A 6,000-nucleotide genomic window follows, 5' to 3' on the forward strand; every position below is an offset into this window, starting at 1 on the left:
GGAGAGCACTGCAGCCATGTACAGTACACACCTATAGGAGGTATAAGTAGCGGGTAACCATGACGCAGCTGTGTGTACACGTATTCTGTTCATCGTTCCCAGGAGAGCACCGCAGCCATGTACAGTACACACCTATAGGAGGTATAAGTAGCGGGTAACCATGACGCAGCTGTGTGTACACGTATTCCGGTCCTCGTTCCCAGGAGAGCACCGCAGCCATGTACAGTACACACCCATAGGAGGTATAAGTAGCGGGAGACCATAACAGAGCTGTGTGTACACATGTTCCGTTCATCGTTCCCAGGAGAGCACTGCAGCCATGTACAGTACACACCTATAGGAGGTATAAGTAGCGGGTAACCATGACGCAGCTGTGTGTACACGTATTCTGTTCATCGTTCCCAGGAGAGCACCGCAGCCATGTACAGTACACACCTATAGGAGGTATAAGTAGCGGGTAACCATGACGCAGCTGTGTGTACACGTATTCCGGTCCTCGTTCCCAGGAGAGCACCGCAGCCATGTACAGTACACACCTATATAATTCTCTGATTGGAGCATTAATATCCAGTAATAAGTCTCCAAACCACCTTTAACCCTTCCTCCTTGCGGGAGACTATGGTCAGTCCTATCCCATACTAGTGGGAGATGTTGGGGTCCCTGAGAGATGACACAGGGTCTGACAACTACCTTCAATGTCCAGTCAGAGGTTCCATGACTGACAGCCGGCTGGAGACCTGAAATGAAGAGAGAACGCACACAGAGTATCTCAGCAGACATTTCTGATCTGAAGTTTAATCTTAGGGTGCTCATAGTTATACCCAAAATGTGGGATCCAATCCACGTCAGTGCTCATTAAATATTTATTTTGAAGTTTTAAGCTTAAGCAATAAATTGATACTTTTTAATGAGATATCAAAACAAAAGTTTGTTTACAATAGAAATAATTGGATCAATGTTAATAAGCAAGCAGTAACTCTGCCTCCTCCTTCTGATTCTCAAAACATTCCAAATCGCTATCTTCATGTCGCAGGTGCAATATCTTCTGACCTTGGTAACATCTCTTACAATCATCTCAAACGTTTCCATCTTATGCTGAAGATAAAATCTGTTCTGCTAGAAGCATCTTAAGGAAAAGACATCTTAAAGGGACAGTGATAGAACTGAATACCACATGTAAAACTTAAACCTGATATGTATATAAAAGGTGAGAATCATATCTATACTCTATCATTTCCACCTGTTGATTCTACCTTTTACTGATAATCCACAGGGATAAGTGAGGATAATTGCCTATACCTGCGTTGCGCTGATCCTTGACCATTGGCAATATGTGGGAGTGCATATTTCCTATACAGACTATTAGAGGGTCAAGGGATACATTATATACTTAGTATCACTATTGGTTATAATCCATTATAAAAACTATATATGTAAAATAGTTGCTTAATATAATGCGGCTTCTCTCAGTCCCTCCTGTTTGTGACAATCTATCAGTACGGTTGGCCTGCCTAACGAGGAGCACACAGTCCCCCATAATGGTGCTAATGGCTACTTCTCCACGAGCAGATGCTATCATCACTTCAGGTGGAGGGTAATGACCGTTCACACATATCCATCATAGTAGACTGTCTACCGCTCTTCCCTCTGTCAAGTGTTTGTGTGGTGGTATAAAACCTGGAGGTTTCAAACTGAGGTTTATAGCATCGCATCTCTAGTTTCCCTTATCTTTTTACATGTCATTTTCTTTGTCAGATTTCTCATCAGGGAATCTTGTGAGATTTACTTTCATAATTAATTGTCCATTGTATTAAGTCCTTTTGCAATGTCCTTTCACTTATGATTTCCACCATAATCCAAGATGTTTAGTTCTTCTAGTACATTGTTGCCAATAGTAAAGAACATCTTGTCTATGTTGTGGCGACTTTATCTTGTAACACATCAATAATAAAAATTCATGCGATTGACCGAATCTTGTTAACATCACAGGGTGCGATTCTTGTTTCTGAAACAAAACCAAGTGTGAGTATTTTACCTATCAGCCATAATACAACTTTTACCAGAACATAAGTAACTATAAATAAAACCTTTAAGCCAGGTTACTGGATTTTTCCATGAGTTTAGCCATTTATTTTCACTATAAACTTTGGCAACTTGGCTTTTTAACTCTTTAACTTGGAATAGGTGGTTCTCAATGGCTTCAACAACTTCATATGTGTCATTAAAGTAATTAAAACAAGCTTATTTTACACCAATGCACATTCCCACTTATTATGTACAGTTTTGGCAATTGTCATACTGTACTACATTGGATTAATTATTAATGACCAAACAAGGGTCACAACAATCACCATTAATGCAGCAGAAGACATTATACATCCCAAAAGACCCTTATCAGATTTTGAACCCATTAAACTGTATTTATGCATGGTACAGTACAATGATTGGATAATACTTCCTTTGAGGCTTTCTTGTATCCCAGTGTCCTTATTTGCCACTTTTTGATACAATCGGTGCGATCAGTAGACCTTGGCATAGACTTTCAAATCAGGGATCAAGAACTTTTCTGAAGTATTTCCTTTAGAGTCACTCAGTCTTCAAGTTGCAGCTTGTAACTTATATCTACATAAGTATCTTGGATAGACAATAAAACTTGACAATGGACAGTTAGTTAAATCACCATATATACATTATAACTTCAAATAATCAAATTATGCCTTATATGATATTTACTAGTATTTTATCTATTTTTCTTCATTTCTCCCATCATTAAATAACCTTTGAATATGTTTTTATACTGCAGCCTCAGTGTTTGCTGACTTGTAAAGCCATTTCTCCAGCCAGTGTCTGTATGTCTGCATTCACACAAGGGCAAATTCATATCTTAAGCCCCTGGGCAACTGGGTGAAGATCACTTGTTTCCATCAATAGGGTGGGTACATTGTGTACTTTTACAACCTGTTCTCAGGTTCTATAACGCACACTTCAGCCTGTTGCAAAGGCCTGTGTGGACTCTAGGGGTTTTCTATAGTTTCCCACCTATAACTTACATATGCTGCCATGCATAATGTGGGCACCCCCCTTTTTTAACTTATCCTTGGAATTCCTTTGGTTAGCATCAAAGACACATTTATTTAACAGTTTTTACTTAGGGTATCCCGCTGCACCTTACAATTAAAACCAAAATAATAGATCAACACTGGGTCATAACAGACACACAAAGATTGGAAAGCCATAATCAGTTGCAGGAATGATTTCATTTTATATTCAATGTGACTTAAGCTCACATCACATGTACACTGTATTTTAAAGATTTCATTTAACTTTTTTTTGCTAAGTGTTCAAGTGTGTTTACAAATATTCTGGAAAGCATACAATCAGTATCCACTTTAGTGGTGTGATACAATTCTGTGACAACACAACTTGTACACTCTTATCTTTTGAAGATGTTAACTGCTCCTTCTGATTATCTTTCCAAAATCTGTGCATATTCTCATGGGGGTCAAGGGTGCTATCTGTCGGTATGTTTCATACCTATATCTTTATGATGTCATTTTCCTAATAATTGATATTGTAACCTTGTGACACACCCTGTTTCTTCTAGCTGACAGTCAAATTAACCTTACAAACTACAACAATGTCTAGGGGAACTTAGATTTCAAAATAGAGAAATACTCTTCATTTAATCAAACATAAGAATTATAATTATTGGCTTTAAACAAAAAATCAACCTAACGATTCCAGTATATCTGCAATTACATGTAACTGAAAAGCAGTTACTACAAATCTCTTATATAAACAATACGGCTTTCCCCAAAAATATATATAGCACAGTTCTGTCTGATAATTCAAAAACAAGAAAATTAAGATTTGGACGCATTTTTAGAAAATAACTAAAATAAACAAAAACCTTATTTTAAAAACTGCAATAGTATAAATGTTTAAACAATGAAATCACCAATTAGCAGTTCTCCCTGTTTTAGGACACCAGACAAAAATATCAATCTACAATAGTTCTGCGAGTATATAATTTGTTTGCATAAACCTGATCTGTGTAAGTGCATGGACATAGGATGGTGGTGGAGATGATGCTGTTTCATTGTCTCTCATTGGTGCACCTAGAAGCGCTGCCTCTGGTGGGGCCCCTGGTATTATGGGCGGCACAGGGTGAATTGATAATATTGTGTTGTCTTCATCTAATTTTTCCTGATTTTATGTTTCTATTTCTTTAGCTGCTGTTATCCAAATAGTCACCTGGTCACTGCATTTATGTTTTGCATTACAATTTTTTATTACAGGAAGAAAATTTCTCCAAACTCTCTACATGTAAACTGCCCTCTGGCGGAAAGCCAGCTCTTTTAAAAACCTTTTCTATTCTTTTTAGTGTCTTCTCCCCCTCACACTGCCTAATGACATCTATGGGTTTGTCTGGCCGTGACATCTTTGTAGACCGTGTTCCCATGACTTTATTCTCCTTTTAAAACCTTCTCCCCCTCACACTGATGTGAGTATACCTTTATGGGAGACCTTATGGAGGATTATGGACTGTATACACGGAACCCTTCCTTTTCCCCCTCACACTGATGTGAGTATACCTTTATGGGAGACCTTATGGAGGTTTATGGACTGTATACACGGAACCCTTCCTTTTCTCCCCTCACACTGATGTGAGTATACCTTTATGGGAGACCTTATGGAGGATTATGGACTGTATACACGGAACCCTTCCTTTTCTCCCCTCACACTGATGTGAGTATACCTTTATGGGAGACCTTATGGAGGATTATGGACTGTATACACGGAACCCTTCCTTTTCTCCCCTCACACTGATGTGAGTACCTTTATGGGAGACCTTATGGAGGATTATGGACTGTATACACGGAACCCTTCCTTTTCCCCCTCACACTGATGTGAGTACCTTTATGGGAGACCTTATGGAGGATTATGGACTGTATACACGGAACCCTTCCTTTTCTCCCCTCACACTGATGTGAGTACCTTTATGGGAGACCTTATGGAGGATTATGGACTGTATACAAGGAACCCTTCCTTTTCTCCCCTTACACTGATGTGAGTATACCTTTATGGGAGACCTTAGGGAGGTTTATGGACTGTATACACGGAACCCTTCCTTTTCCCCCTCACACTGATGTGAGTATACCTTTATGGGAGACCTTATGGAGGTTTATGGACTGTATACACGGAACCCTTCCTTTTCTCCCCTCACACCGATGTGAGTATACCTTTATGGGAGACCTTATGGAGGTTTATGGACTGTATACACGGAACCCTTCCTTTTCTCCCCTTACACTGATGTGAGTATACCTTTATGGGAGACCTTATGGAGGTTTATGGACTGTATACACGGAGCCCTTCCTTTTCTCCCCTCACACTGATGTGAGTACCTTTATGGGAGACCTTATGGAGGATTATGGACTGTATACACGGAACCCTTCCTTTTCTCCCCTCACACTGATGTGAGTATACCTTTAGGGGAGACCTTATGGAGATTTATGGAATGTATACACGGAACCCTTCCTTTTCCCCCTCACACTGATGTGAGTATACCTTTATGGGAGACCTTATGGAGGATTATGGACTGTATACACGGAGCCCTTCCTTTTCTCCCCTCACACTGATGTGAGTATACCTTTATGGGAGACCTTATGGAGGATTATGGTCTGTATACACGGAACCCTTCCTTTTCTCCCCTCACACTGATGTGAGTATACCTTTATGGGAGACCTTATGGAGGTTTATGGATTGTATACACGGAGCCCTTCCATTTCTCCCCCTCACACTGATGTGAGTATACCTTTATGGGAGACCTTATGGAGGATTATGGACTGTATACACGGAACCCTTCCTTTTCCCCCTCACACTGATGTGAGTATACCTTTATGGGAGACCTTATGGAGGTTTATGGACTGTATACACGGAACCCTTCCTTTTCCCCCTCACACTGATGTGAGTATACCTTTATGGGAGACCTTATGGAGG

This window comes from Crinia signifera, chromosome 4 (assembly GCF_055691185.1).
Source record: "Crinia signifera chromosome 4, ASM5569118v1, whole genome shotgun sequence".
NCBI lineage: Eukaryota > Metazoa > Chordata > Amphibia > Anura > Myobatrachidae > Crinia > Crinia signifera.